Below are 16,759 nucleotides of genomic sequence, written 5' to 3' on the forward strand. Positions count from 1 at the left end.
ATATCCATTAGTGTTTCACTTTAAGGCTTAAAAGCATAACGCTGTGATAAACTGCAAGGAGACGAGAAGAGTTTTGAATGGATGTCGATGGAGGAGAGGCTTCAGTTCACTGAATCAACTGGGGTGTATTCCAGAAAGCGGGTTTTGTTGGAAACTCAGAGTTTGTTAACCCCAGAAAAGGGAAACTCAGGTGTTTTCGGTTCCAATAAAAGACAAAACTGAACCTCTCGGTAAGTTACCATAGTAACATCTGTGTTCACACTGCACGATGGATCGGCGACAGGGGGTTTCACACTGCATGACTTCACAATAGGAAGAATGGCCGACGGCTCTGTCTGGTCCTGCAAACTACGTTTCACAACAAAACACACGCGAGAAGTGATAAGGAAATAACACGAGAACCCACGTGCGTCAGACCGGAGTTCTTGAGCAAGACTGTAATTATTTAAAAAATATATATTTATATATGGGTTAAATGCAGAGCACTAATTCCTAGTACGGGTCAACATACTTGGCCACATGTCACTTCATATGTTTTGGGGTTTCATGACCCTTTAAAGTAAAGACTAGAGGTCCACTTCTGTCATGGTCATGTAGTTTTCAGTCTGTTAGCATTCCCGTGCTGGTTGTGTGATGTTGTTAAAGCAATGTTTTAGAGTAGTGATGCAGGGCTACTGGCTCACAGTGGAAACGCTGCTTGATTTTGGGTTCAGGCTGGAGATCTGAGGCTACTGGCCCCACTTGAGTTCAACACATTGTTAGCTTTAGTTCACACTGGCCTGATGGTGGAAAATCAGCTGTTGTGTCCTCACTAACATGAGGATCACTGGTCTCATGTCTTTGTCTCTCAGGTTTATAAACCAGGTTGTGATGGGAGGCACCATTTCCCCCAATGAGCACGGGCTCCAGAAAGGAGGCCAGGGAGGAGATGGAAAGGAGGATACGCTATCCTCTCAGGTACACACTCCTGATCGCAAAAACCTGCTGCTTTTCATTTTTCAGGTATTGTTTGTTATAAAGTGTAATTCAAATTATTAATCAATAATTATTATTCTACCTTTCCTGACATGTTCTCATGCCGCCCACACTAAAAACCCCAAAAGAAGACTGACTTCACTTGCATTCATTCAAGTGATTTGGCCAGATGAGAGGTGACACTATAATCACCACACTACCAATTACCCAGACACTGATGCTTTGATTCTGAGAAACCGCAACATGTCAGAATTAAAAATAACTGCTTTTACGCCAGCCCCGAAGTCATCTGGTTGTGGGATTTCTAATTTCTGAGTGCATAATACTGAGACTGCTTTAGTGAGGGTTGTAAATGATCTCCTTATTGCAGCTGATGCTGGTGCATGCAGTATCTTGGTCTTGTTAGACCTTAGTGTTGCTTTTGACACCATATGCCATTCTGTTCTGCTGGACAGGCTGAATAATTGGCAGGGTCTTTTCGGAACGGTGTTCGGCTGGTTTAAATCTTATTTAACCGGTTGTGCCCATTTTGTTAGCTTGGATAATCATAAATCTGATACGTGCCTGTTTGACGGAGTTCCTCAGGGTTCATTGTTGGGCCCAATTTTTTTAGTGTAAATATGTATCCACTTAGGCAGATGAGAAGGAAATATGGTCTTGTGTAGCACTGCTATGCGGATGACACTCAGATTTACATCACCAGTAGCCCTGATGTCCATTCCACATGAATCACTTTGAGTAGGTGTCTAGATGAGATCAGGAACTGGATGCAGAATAACTTCCTGAGGCTGAACGGCTCTAAAACTGATGTGATGCTGGTTGGTACAGTGGTGGTTACTGAAAAGACTGATCAGATTAGTTTTGATTGTTGATTCCAGCATGGTATTTCCCACTTCATGGTATTTTTGATTCTCAATCAACATTTGATGCACATATAAAACGCATTCTATCACCTTAGGAACATTGCTTGACTTGGACCTCTTCTCACTTTTGCTGATGCAGAAAGGCTTGTACATGTCTTCGTTAAGACTAGGTTGGCTTATTGCAATGCCTTGTTCTCTGGCCTTGCAGCTAATTCTCGGAGCAGGCTACAGTATATTCAAACTTCTGCTGCTGTGCTTTCTCATACTGCTCCTCAGGAAAACGTTAGTTGCACGGTTAACGCTAGGATTGATTTTAAAGCCCTAATTTTAACATGGAACTGCAGCAGTTTATCTTTGTGATTCTATTAGTCCTTACAGTCCACCACACTCTCTCCATTCTGCTCACTCTTTTACTTCATCAGCCTTCATGTCGTGGGAGAAAGGAATGCCTTTCCTTCTACCATCAGAAATGCTTTAAATGCTGGTTAAGACACATTTAAGGTGGTTTTTAATTAACTGTTTTAATTGTTGTGTTTTGGGTTTAAGAAGAGCACATTACAAATAAAATGCTTTATGACAGTCCAGCTGCAGCTACAAGAACCAAATCAGCCCTTTGCTGAAGACACAGTGCCGTATTTCCATGTACAAACTGTCTGAAAACATGATTCGCCTGATTTTATTATCTGCGATTCATCTGCTTTCTTGTGTCAATCATGTCAATCTTCATTGGATCTGCAGGGACTCATGTCTTTCTCCTTCATGTAATGTCATATGTCATACTTAAGGTTCCTAAGAGCACAGTGGCCTCCATAATCCTTAAATGGAAGACGTTTGGGATGACCAGAACCCTTCCTAGAGCTGGCCGTCCGGCCAAACTGAGCTATCGGGGGAGAAGAGCCTTGGTGAGAGAGGTAAAGAAGAACCCAAAGATCACTGTGGCTGAGCGCCAGAGATGCAGTCGGGAGATGGGAGAAAGTGGTAGAAAGTCAACCATCACTGCAGCCCCCCACCAGTCGGGGCTTTATGGAAGAGTGGCCCGACGGAAGCCTCTCCTCAGTACAAGACACATGAAAGCCCGCATGGAGGACTCCAAGATGGTGAGAAATAAGATTCTCTGGTCAGATGAGGCCAAGATAGAACTATGGAGCTTATGGAGAGCGAGCCCATTGAGACCACAGAGCCAACGGGCCCCCCCACACACACACGTTGTGTTTCCATGTATTATGTGGACATTCCATAGGCGTAAAGGTTTTTATACTGTATACACTGTATATTCTATCACCCTACACCTGAACCCCTAAACTTTCTGAATTTTTTAATTTTCAAAAAACATTTTTGTATGATTTAGAAGCTTGTTTCCTCATGGGGGCATAAACAAATGTGCCCACAAGGGCAAAATGTACTGGTATTACTATCCTTGTGGGGATATTTGTTCCCCCATAATGTGATAAATACCAGGTACACACACACACACACGCACTCATGAAGATCATGTGTCTCTGTTCATGTGTCTCTCCGTTCATGTGTCTCTGTCTCTCAGATTCACTGTCCAAGTGAAGATTGGGGCCCGCTCCTTTCTCCCCATGAGCTCCTCGAGCAAAAGGGAGGCCAGGGAGGCAGCTGACCAAGCAGCCTTGGCTGTCCTGATTGGCGAAGAGGAAAAAGAGAGAGCGTCGACCTCTCGGTACACACAGCTTTTCAAAGTATACTCCATTTGATAGTGCACTATAGAGATTCATCCTTGTTCAGTGTCTGCACTTTTTTCTGCAAATGTTTGGCAAAAGTGGTAAAAATGTGTTGTGAAAGAGTTGTGTTTGTCTTTTAACCCCTCACTCATGCACTCATCAACACGGGCCTCTGAACACCAACCTACTGAAGATGGGAAATAACAGAGCACATGTGCGAGCTGCAGTACATTGTACACACTGTTACAAAAAGAGGCGGTGCACGTACAGTACACACTTACTGTTCTGATGATGCACCGTACGCAAACCCTAGTGTATGTGTAAAAAGTGAAGTATACTTTGTGGGCTTCACACACTGAAGCTCTGAATCTGCTGTCAGAAACACTTCACACTCAAGCGCCATTCCTTTCTCCATTAACACCTGATCTGTGATGTTCACAGCCGTCCAGCAGCAGTTCCTCCCCCAGAACACACCTGCCACCGCAATGAGGTAAGATTATGATTATGAAGAACATCAGTATCGTCAAGCTTTTCTATCAGCTCTTTCATTCAGCAGACTCTTGTTTGCTAAAGTAGAAACCGTGAGTCTGTCTGTAGTTCAGAGTTTAGCTCGTCCTGTGATATGATTCACTTTCAGATCTGCTGCTGTGCATATGATTCACTTGACTTTGTTTCAATTTAATTTCAGACGGAGCAGGAGTAATGTGTCCCCTCCCCTCATAAATGTTTAAATCTTTTTTTTTGACACCGTTTCTCTGATCTTTCTTTAAATAATTTGTTTGGCTGAAATGATCCATTATCTTGTCATTTGGTGCTTTTAAAGGGGAGTTCACACACACACACAGACACCAAACAGACGGCTGGTCGAGTATAGTCACATTAGTCACGGGAAATAACAGTCACGCTAATATTAGTCTGTTTCTTTCTTATTCCGAGGTCACCGTAGCCACCAGATCCAGTCTGTATCCAGATCAGATGGTCCCTGCAGTCACCCGGATCCAGTATGTATCCAGTCCAGATGGTGTATCAGCACCTAGAGAGGACCTCTACAGCCTTGAAAGTCAGCAGAGACCAGGACAACTAGACAAGCTCCAGAGACAGATCCCCAGTGAAGACCTTGTCTCAGACGGCCACCGGGACAAGACCACAGGAGCCAGTTGAGTCCTCTGCACAATGTGACTTTGCTGCAGCCTGGAATTGAACTGCTGGTTTCGTCTGGCCAGAGGAGAACTGGCCCCCCGACTGGACCTGGTTTCTCCCAAGGTTTTTTCTCCATTCTGTCACCGATGGAGTTTTGGTTCCTTGCCGCTGTTGCCTCTGGCTTGCTTAGTTGGGGACACTTCATTTCCAGCGATATCATTGACTTGATTGCACAGACACTATTTAAACTGAACTGGATGACATCACTGAATTCAATGATGAACTGCCTTTAACTGAACAAATTGTTTACTATTGTCATTTTGCATTATTGACACTATTTTCCTAATTAATGCGGTTCAGTTGCTTTGACACAATCTGTATTGTTAAAAGCGCTATATAAATAAAGGTGACTTGACTTGTTACCTGGCTGAGATTTTTTTCCCCTCTGCACCAATAAAAAAAAAACTATACTGCCTTTACGTTGTTTTGTTATTTTATTATACCTTGCACAATATATAAATATTATATAGGGTAAGTTCTAGTTTAGTTTTGGCATAATACTGGTCCAGTTATGTCTTCCGAAGCTTCTGGATAAGTTGTGGCTGAGTTCTGGGGTAAAGTTTGGCTTTTGTCCGGCTGACATCTGGGGCTTCCGGCACTGTTGTGGGCCAGTTGTGGCTGATTTCTGGGGACACTGTGGAGTTGTGGGTGGGTTTTGGTCTGCTTCAGGCCTGGTTCTGGTATTCTTTAGGCAAGCAGCTTAAGGGCCATTCGAGGGGAGTGGGCCACAACAACAGCCTAAATTCAACCAGATAAGGTCCACAACCAATTTGCTATCTGGGGCACTTGTGAACGGCATAAAACTATAGGCTTACATAAAAAGGAATGGCCTACATGAAATTTAACTTAAATCATTGACAGATTAACCAAAAAGAAAAAAAAAAAAAAAAAAAAGGGCTAAATTTCGGTTTATTGTGACGCCATCCAAAGTTTATGGAAAGGAATAAGAGACGGCAGAAAATGGTTCTCTTTACTTTGCAAATCTTGACCGTTTTAACCACTTATTCTCTGGGGCGTTTTTGGTATTTTCGCCTAAATTTGACATACTCAAATTCAAATGTTTACCCTACACATACAATGGAGGAAATTTAAAAAAAATGGTTTCATTGCAAAGAAAATCCTTTGAACTACAAAATGTGTAATTCTTTATAAATAATATTATATATTTTTCAAATATTACAATAAACAAAAAAAACAGGCACTTTGAGTTTTATAACAAATTTGGTATTTTCGCCTAAATTTGACATACTCAAATTCAAATGTTTACCCTACACATACAAATGGAGGAAATTTTAAAAAAATGGTTTCATTGCAAAGAAAATCCTTTGAACTACAAAATGTGTAATTCTTTATAAATAATATTATATATTTTTCAAATATTACAATAAACAAAAAAAACAGGCACTTTGAGTTTTATAACAAATTATTTGAAATTCTGTAATTCAGGTTCTATTAGGCCCAGCTCTCTGCAATTTACTTTGATGCCACTAGATGCCAAAAAGTACCAGAAAAAATAATCTTTCAGATAACAGCTTCTACACAGGAGTTATTACATTATAAGAGTCAAATTGTCTATTTCTGCATCTAAATGTGTCATTGTGAGTTTCCTTTGCAAAAACAGGCTTTATAAAACACATTAACCCCACAATCCTATTTTACTCTGTGCCATAAGCACTTTAATTGATTATTGATAGAAAAACATTAAAAATGAAACAATTCAAAGTAGTAATATACAAAATGGCACAAGCGAATTGGACCAAATTTCACACATTGTGTATTCTACAATGTTTAATTCTTTCAGGATGCACAAGACGGTCTACATTATCAAATATATCTGGTCTATCACAATCTAAAATAGAATCCATATCCTTCAGCTTTATATCATTCCATTTTTATGCATTCTGTATTGGGATACTGATTCACAGCATCCTCTCATCAGCTCACTCCTGTATCCAGAGCATCTCTCCATGACAACAACATTGCATCATCCCTGGACCAGAGCGGAGCTAATTCGCTAACCGGCAGCTACCTGTAGCATTCAGAGCGTCAAACAAACACATATCAGTTCATCCACACAGCACTGTAATAATCCATGTATATTTACTGTATATTCACTGAAATGCATAATCCCTTTCAGTGAGGGAAACGCGCCTTCAAAACATTCCAAAAACTACAGGTTCCAAAACCCCCAGTGGTTCCAAAAACTACAGGTTCCCTCTCCCCCCTCTAGTGATGCAGAGGTGTCAAATTTCACGGCTCTGAAATGGCCGCCGAGTTGAGAGACATGCAATCTGACCAATTGCAGTCCACAAGCGAACACAGATCTCTATAACATCAGACGCGCTGGCTGAGAGCGCTTTTGATATGGAGAGTGCCTGTTTTCCAGACGCCTATTGCGCAATCTGGACAAAACGCTATATATCTCACCAATGGAAGCATGCAGAAACGTGAAAATTGTCTTGTTTGAAATAAGAGATCCTAATCTAAAAAGGTATTATAGAGTATATAGATATTTGTGGCGGTTTGCAGCTGACTGAAGCAGTGCTACGAGTATAAATGTAAATTTGCTCAGGTGTGACAATTTTACATCGCGATTCTATCAAAGATCATTCGATCTGTGATTGTCACACAATGAAATAATCTACATCGTCAAATTCCTGAGAATGAGAGCTTTCTTGTGATATATGACTTGACTGTGAAAAATACACATTCTTCATAAAAATTATTCGCAATGGTTAGGCGGAAATTTGTGTGCGGGACGAATACATTTCTAAGCTTAAATTGTACTGCTTTATGAATATAAAAACCAAAAGGAATGGCATGCTTTGTAAAGAAGACTCTCCAAGCTTTCAAATGAACCCATATATGGGCTGATACCATATAAGGAAGGCTATGTAAATGAAGCATAAACATTTTTAACGCGATTTTGGACCCATATCCGGGTCCGCAGAGTTTAACTGTAATATTAAGATTATTATGATTATGCAGAACATCAGTATCGTCAAGCTTTTCTATCAGCTCTTTCATTCAGCAGACTCGTTTGCTAAAGTAGAAACTGTGAGTCTGTCTGTAGTTCAGAGTTTAGCTCGTCCTGTGATATGATTCACTTTCAGATCTGCTGCTGTGCAAATCATTCTCTTGTGTTTCTGATTCACTTTCATATCGCAAAGATGGAAAGTGAAGAAAGTGAATGGCTTTCAGAGTTGGTCTCACACAAACCGCTTCCTCAGGACTTCAGCAACAGACCGGTTCAATCAAGCACAGACCGGTCCAGTCTCTAGAGGATCTGGACGCCCCATGCAGGAAACACATCTACTGATGAACTGAAGTTTCTCTCAACAGCTGCTGTTTCTGGAAACAGTTAGTCAACAATAAAGTGAATCTTGAACCAATGACAGTGTTGGGGAGCAGCTGCAGCGACGCTAATAATGTACTAACTACATTCAGTAGCTTGACAGTATCTCAGCAACCTTTAAAACAATGTAGCTTTTCCAGTAGCTAACTACTTTATCCAGCAAGTAGCGGTGTAGCATGACAATAGCTACATTCTGTTTGTGAACCTACAATGGACTGAAGCAGTGCAGCGTCTTACAAAATAAACCATGCTTTCAATCCAATTCATCTTTATTTTCCTTTTTGACCAACAAAATCACACCATTGCATTGCACACAAAAGGAACAAATCACACTAAACTGAAGTAACTGAAATGCTAACCATTTTTAGTTTAGTACAGCGTCAAAGTCAAACAACTTATGAGAACAACAACAATTTCTCCAAAACAAATGTTTTAAGTAACTTTTTTTCTCAGTTGAACTGATTCTTATCATAGAATGAGGCAGAAATTATATTATTTTGTGACTAAAAACTATTGATTAGCATTATCTAGTGATGTTACGCCCGATATCGAGGCTTCAAAGCTTCCAGATGCAGCACCGTATCGAGGCTTGTCGTTTTAGTGAAATGGCGTCACTAGTGAGGATCGAAGCCTCGTTTGATTGCAGTGCTTCCAGAAAGGGTTCGACCAGCAGGTGTGCATTCAAAGCCTCGAGAAATCAGTTTAACACATCTGACAGGAAAGCGTCATCTCGCCACCACTAGCATTATCTTAGAAATTTACACTATACAATAACCTTATTAAAACACCTGAGATGGCTTGAAGAACACAAAGCATATACTGTTGCACTGGGGGCGGTTCAGTAGCAGAAGGCCCTTTGCACTGGTTTTAAATTGTTTTAGGGAATTTTATTGCGATTGTGGATGTTTTAAGGGACACATTAATGCATCTGGACCAATGGCTTCTGAAGACCAGACTCTTTCACAGGGTTCCTCGAGACAGGCAACAAAAAGAAAATGCTGCGCCAGATGTAATGAAAGCAGCTGCTGAGAAGGACAGATTATGGAGTCAAGAAGCTTCCGGTCTATATAACCGAACGAGTTAAAACCAGCTTAAAGAGGAGAAGAGAGCTGATTGTGGAGCAGGAGAGGAGAAAATTAAACCAAAAGCTCATGGTCGAAAGTTCTGTCATGAATGATAAAACCTGGACGAACAACAAAATAGAAGATAACATACACACGTACAACCAAAGAAAAGGCCTGAGAGAGTCATTTATAAATGAAGGTCAATCTGGATGCCCCATGCAGCCAGCAAACACATCTGAACTCAAATAAAGATGAAAGAAAAAGAAAAAAGGAAAAATGGCAAACCCAGTTTCACAAATGTGTGGTGGGTCAGAGGAAGGGCCTGCGAGTGTCCTTCATTAATAAAGGACAAAGTGGACCGCCGCACGCACGCACACACAGTAAACATCTCGTGATGAACTGAAGTTTCTCTGAACAGCTGCTGTTTCTGTGAACTGTTGATCATCAATAAAGTGAATCTTGGATGCGTGAAATGCAGAGCAAAAAATTACAAGTATGAGACACTACACGTCACGTCCCTTTTCTTTCCATATTTGGAGAAGAATAACTGGAAATGAAAAGACGGCGTGTTGTTTGGTTTAGTTTAACGAACAGAATCCGGCTTGATTTCTCTTTAATAACTCGAGATGTTTTACTGACCGCATCAAATCTTCTCTCTGATGTCAGTAATTTCAGTTCTGCTCACTAAAAGTGCCTCTGATTGATCAAATGAATCAACAGCTCAATCTCAAATGCTGGATCAGTTCTAGATCAACATGTATATCGTCCAGCCCTGAAACTGCTCCATGTTAAAGCATTAAAGACATAACAGAACGACTTTCTGTAAAGCTGCTTTCAAGCAATGTGAACTGAGAAAAGAGCTTCACAACAGAAAGAGGAGGAACGGGAAGCTCTAGATCAGTGGTGTCAAACATACAGGATGATTTGAACAATGACACAAAATAAATAAAACAATATTTTGAAAATTAAACCGTGTATTAGCTAGAATATTTTGCTACAAATTAGTGTGCCTTACGACACATTTATTCCTGTCCGCTTCATTTTCTGTGTCCCATGATCTAATGGGCCAATGCTAATGTTTCTGGGTCTCATTGATAAATGCAGTGAAAACTGTTCCATCACTTTCCGTGAGCATTTTATCAGTCTCTTTTATTTATCCATCATTAGTCTGCTATCATTACAGTGCAGTCGTTTCTACAGCAATCAGACAGGAGTTAAATATTCTGAATGACAAAATTGTCTTCAGTTCTGATGTTTCCAGAAGACACATGACACAAACTGAGACTGATATATGATCGAGCATCAGTGTAATATTATCCTTCTGTAAAGTCTGTCAGCAGTTTCTCTCTTCTCTGGTTTGTAGAGACTGAAACAGTTGATTTTCTCACTCAGTTGAATTGCTGACATTAACTCATTGTCTCAATGTTCAGGAACATTTCAGCACATGCAGAGAGTCAGTTTAGTGTCTCTGTCTTTTTCATCATGAAACACACCCAGTTTATTATCAGTCAGATCTGCTTTTTCTCACGCAATCACAATGCATGCTGATCCTTGGATTGAAGCGTTATATTGTTCTTTCTGTCATTCGGTGCTTTAAAACCACAACACAGACTAGCTTTCCTTGATATGGTTTCAAGAGCACAGTGAATCTTTCATTGCAGAATCTCCAGTGTTTTTTTAATAAAGGTCTGATTGATCAGTAATGATTGTGAAACGCTGAAATGGGAGGAGAGCTGCTCAATGATCCGGATCAGTGTTGATCACAGTCACGCTGGAGTCTCTTCTGCTGGAGAATGAGTGTGATGAAAGTCTGAACTTCATCCAAACATCAAGAGACGCATCTCTACTGAATCCACAAAAGAAACAAACTAAAGCCTCAAAAGAAGGGCATCTTTCTGACTCTTTTCTTTCATTCATCTTCTCTTTCTTCAAACACACATTGACTCAATATTCACTCTCATTCCTCCATCACACTCTCAGACTCTTTCTCTTCCAGTCAGAAACAAATGGAGCTTTTATAACATCTCTCATTGATGTCAAACACCTGCCCACACTAATTAAACCTCGTTAAGATCAACTCATTAACTAGCACTTCACTTAGTGATGGAGAAACACAGCTTTACCAAACTCTCCATCAATTGAACCGAAATGATTCAGTGTTTGGAATCGCTGGCGATGTCTGCTGATCAAAACACTGGAAATGCAGGGAACATTCAGACCAAATATTAATATAAACTACAGCATAAACCAACTGCAAATGTTTCATGATATTAAATGTAATAGACAAATATATAATATTATTAAATATGAAGGTTGTAAAATGTGTTTTCTTGTTTTGTAGCGCTTGTTTTGTTTTATTGGGCAAACTAGGTCAATTAGAAACAATTTAAATATCATTCTCCTTTCTCTACACACACACACACACACACAAGTATTAACTTCATGAAATCAATTAAAATCATCAGTTTAAACCATCAGGTTCTCGTTCATGTGTCAAGTCAAGTCGAGTTTATTTGTACAGCGCTTTTCACAATACAAATCATTGCAAAGCAACTTTACAGCAAATTAAGTTTCTACAATATTTAGTGGTAGCTTATCAGTGGTGACAAATGTACGGAAAAATCTTGTGAAACGTAGTTTGTGGACCAGACAGAGCTGTCGGCGATTCTTCCTATTTAAACAGAGATTCTTTATTTTGATAAACTGCAAGGAGACGAGAAGTGTTTTGAATGGATGTCGATGGAGGAGAGGCTTCAGTTCACTGAATCAGCTGGGGTGCATTCCAGAAAGCGGGTTTTGTTGGAAACTCCGAGTTTGTTAACCCCAGAAAAGGGAAACTGTGTTTTCGGTTCCAATAAAAGACAAAACTGAAGCTCTCGGTAAGTTACCATAGTAACATAACCCGGTCGGGAGCAGGTTTTCTTCGGTGAACCCAGAGTTTCTTTCAGTCTCCTCGCCCTTTTTAAAGTGTAAGCAATGTTTAAATACCTCATTCATTCATTCACGCTGCAAAAATGGCTTTTATTGCTGAGATTTGTGCCTTAATGACACACACACGATCTATGCGTTGTTTGTTTGGGCAAAGAGCACGCACGCGATGTTTGTTAAACCCAGAAAAGGGAAACTCAGTGTTTTCGGTTCCAATAAAAGACAAAACTGAAGCTCTCGGTAAGTTACCATAGTAACATAACCCGGTCGGGAGCAGGTTTTCTTCGGTGAACCCAGAGTTTCTTTCAGTCTCCTCGCCCTTTTTAAAGTGTAAGCAATGTTTAAATACCTCATTCATTCATTCACGCTGCAAAAATGGCTTTTATTGCTGAGATTTGTGCCTTAATGACACACACACGATCTATGCGTTGTTTGTTTGGGCAAAGAGCACGCACGCGATGTCTCCGAGGGGGCAAGCGGCGTGCACTGCGAGCGGTTTTTTTTCCAAGGAAAAAAGCTCAGCTCTCGTTTGTCTCTCTTTGAGGAAAGAGGGGCAGCCATCTGCTTCCCGCGATTCAGGACCCACCACTGCTGAGGCACGGAAGGGAATGAGCTTGTGGGGATCGCAGGTGGATCTGGCCGTTGAGTTTGAAGGGGGGTTTCCCTTTTGCGATCGTCGGCTGTGCACGAGAGTGAGCCGCTGGAGGATGATGTGATTTCATTAACATTGTCTGATTCAGGGGCCAGTGCTCTGCTGGGATCAGCCCAGCAAAAGCAGGAAATAGCTGAGGAGGGCAAAGAAGCTGAGGCTGAGCCATCCCAATCCTCCTGCCCTGCATACGATGAGTTTGGAAATTATGGATCGCGCCACGGCGAGGCTTTACTTGCCGTGAAGATAGTGACGTCGCGAAATATCCCGATGAACGTTATTTTTCTGGCCATAACTCTCCAGCTCAGGTGAGCCTTCCTTTCTTCACAAAGATTGAGAAGGAATGGAAGAGGCCGTTTTTTCCTCACGCATCCATCGATTCCAGTGTACAAGTTATGTCAACATCGAGGCGATGTGCAAAAGCGGTTATGAGAAGATGCCCCTATAGAGAGACGCTGGCCAGCTATCTCTCTATGGGTGAGACGTCCTCTAAGACTCCCCTCCTTGACATCTCGCTCGGATGCCAGGGCATACGCAGCAGCAGCTGGTCAGGCTGTCGCTTCATTGCACACGATGGTGATGCTCCAAGCATATCAGGTTGACCGGCTGAAAGACCGGGATAGAAGTCCAGGTCTGAGCCCGAACAACCCAGGGGTCCTAGCCTGTCTCAGTTTTGAGGAAAAATCCACATAAGTGGTAAGTGTGCACGTTATGCTTTGCCCACTTTTCTAAAATTGTGTATGGTAAGGCTTACGCGTTATTGACTTCGTTCCCTTCTTCTGAGTTGGTTAGACCCCGGTTCCTTGGGCTCCACTCAACTAGTGTGTCTCTGTCGACACAGTCTGGAAGCATCGCTCCCCTCACCAGTGAGGGTTATTGCGAGTATGGTGCTTTCTTTCGAGCGTTAATCCTCTCTGAGGAGTTGGATTCCTCGCTCCATGGGCTGTCCTCGTGGTAGTTTGAGCAGTGCTCCCCTTTTAATCAAAGGGTTACCTGGAATGAGCAACGTTATTTCCTCTGAATTCAGAGTTCTCCTCTCACATGAGAAGTTGAGTTTGGTGTGTGTCGGGCCGCTCGTGTTTTGTCACTTCTGGGGTTTGATCGAGTCTCCTCGGGGCCAGCGGTCAGGTTAAAGATGAAAAGGCATTTAAAATCAAACTTCAGTTCAAAACTCCCTTTCAGACACCAGCAAGTGTCAGAAATCACTTCCGATTGTGATCTGACTGGGATTTTGAAATCTAACGATCGCTGACAAAGCATATGTTTTGGGGTTTCATGACCCTTTAAAGTAAAGACTAGAGGTCTATCCTGTCAGGTACACACACACTCCTGATCGCAAAAACCTGCTGCTTTTCATTTTTCAGGTATTGTTTTCATTATAAAGTATTGATTCAAATTAGTAATCAATAATTATTATTCTACCTTTCCTGACATGTTCTCATGCCGCCCACACTAAAAACCCCTAAAGAAGACTGACTTCACTTGCATTCATTCAAGTGATTTGTCCAGATGAGGTGACTAGAAGTGACACTGTATTAAATCACACTACCAATCACCCAGACACTGATGCTTTGATTCTGAGAACCAGCAACATGTCAGAATTAAAAATAGCTGCTTTTACACCAGCCCCGAAGTCAGCTGGTTGTGGGATTTCTCATTTCTAAGGGCATAATACTGAGACCGCTGTAGTGAGGGTTGTAAATGATCTCCTTATTGCAGCTGATGCATGCAGTATCTTGGTCTTGTTAGACCTTAGTACTGCTTTTGACACCATATGCCATTCTGTTCTGCTGGACAGGCTGAATAATTGGTAAGGTCTTTTCGGAACGGTGTTCGGCTGGTTTAAATCTTATTTAACCGATTGTGCCCATTTTGTTAGCTTGGATAATCATAAATCTGATACGTGCCTGTTCGACGGAGTTCCTCAGGTTTCATTGTTGGGCCCAATTTTATTTAGTGTAAATATGTATCCACTTAGGCAGATGAGAAGGAAATATGGTCTTGTGTAGAACTGCTATGCGGATGACACTCAGATTTACATCACCAGTAGCCCTGATGTCCATTCCACATGAATCACTTTGAGTAGGTGTCTAGATGAGATCAGGAACTGGATGCAGAATAACTTCCTGAGGCTGAACGGCTCTAAAACTGATGTGATGCTGATTGGTACAGTGGTGGTTACTCAAAAGACTTATCAGATCAGTTTTGATTGTGGATTCCAGCATGGTATTTCCCACTTCATGGTATTTTTGATTCTCAATCAACATTTGATGCACATATAAAATGCATTCTGAAACTGGCTTCTATCACCTTAGGAACATTGCTCGACTTGGACCTCTTCTCACTTTTGCTGATGCAGAAAGGCTTGTACATGTCTTCGTTACGACTAGGTTGGCTTATTGTAATGCCTTGTTCTCTGGCCTTGCAGCTAATTCTCGGAGCAGGCTACAGTATATTCAAACTTCTGCTGCTCGTGTGCTTTCTCATACTGCTCCTCAGGAACACGTTACAGTTGCACGGTTAATGCTAGGATTGATTTTAAAGCTCTAATTTTAACATGGAACTGCAGCAGTGTATCTTTGTGATCCTATTAGTCCTTACAGTCCACCACACTCTCTCCATTCTGCTCACTCTTTTACTTCATCAGCCTTCATGTCGTGGGAGAAAGAGCTTCTTCATTCAAAGCCCTCAAGCTATGGAATGCCTTTCCTTCTACCATCAGAAATGCTTTAAATGCTGGTTAAGACACATTTAAGGTTGTTTTTAATTAACGGTTTTGTTGTTTTAATTGTTGTGCTTTGGGTTTAAGAAGAGCGCATTACAAATAAAATGCATTATGACAGTCCAACTGCAGCTAAAAGAATCAAATCAGCCCTTTGCTGATGACACAGTGCCGTATTTCTATGTACAAACTGTCTGAAAACATGATTCGCCTGATTTTATTATCTGTGATTGGTATGATTGACACAAGAAAGCAGATGAATCTACATTGGATCTGCAGGGACTCCTATCTTTCTCCTTTATCTTTCTCTGTTAGATTCACAGGCCAGTTTAAACTGGGGGAGGAGCTGTTCCCGGAGGAGGTCGGCCATAACAAAATTATGGTTAAAATGGGCAGCGGCCGAGGCAGCTCTCAAAGAGCTGCAAAGAAGAGGGCTGCTGCCAGAGAAGGTAAGAGAAGAACTGAAAGAGTCTGATGATTGAGAGGAACAGAAAGAGGAGAAATGGGAAGCTGTAGATCAGTGGTGTCAAACATATTTGAACAATGATACAACATAATAAAGACATTATTTTGAAAATTAAACGGTGTATTTGCTAGAATATTTCGCTACAAATTAGTGTGACTTACGGCACATTTATTCCCATCCACTTCATTTTCTGTGTCTCATGATCTAATGGAGAGTTTCTCTCTGCTCTAAAGGACCAGCAGGATACAGCCATGGCTGCTTGATAATATCTTAAGGCATTCCCTCGCTGACCTCCAGCATTATGCAAGAGCTCATGGAGAGCGAGTCCATTTTGAGAACACAGAGCCAACGCCCCCCCCACACACACACACACAGGTACACACACACACACGTTGTGTTTCCATGTATTATGGGGACATTCAATAGGTGTAAAGGTTTTTATACTGTATAAACCATATATTCTATCACCCTACACCTGAACCCCTAAACTTTCTGAATTTTTAGATTTTCAAAAAACTTCATTTTTGTATGATTTTATAAGCTTGTTTCCTCATGGGGGCCTAAACAAATGTGCCCACAAGGGCAAAATGTACTGGTATTACGTTGTGTTTCCATGTATTATGGGGACATTCAATAGGTGTAAAGGTTTTTATACTGTATAAACCATATATTCTAATCACCCTACACCTGAACCCCTAAACTTTCTGAATTTTTAGATTTTCAAAAAACTTCATTTTTGTATGATTTTATAAGCTTGTTTCCTCATGGGGGCCTAAACAAATGTGCCCACAAGGGCAAAATGTACTGGTATTACTATCCTTGTGGGGATATTTGTTCTCCATAATGTGAAAT

The sequence above is a fragment of the Sinocyclocheilus grahami genome, unplaced genomic scaffold (assembly GCF_001515645.1).
Source record: "Sinocyclocheilus grahami isolate Dianchi unplaced genomic scaffold, SAMN03320097.WGS_v1.1 scaffold2114.1, whole genome shotgun sequence".
Taxonomy (NCBI): domain Eukaryota; kingdom Metazoa; phylum Chordata; class Actinopteri; order Cypriniformes; family Cyprinidae; genus Sinocyclocheilus; species Sinocyclocheilus grahami.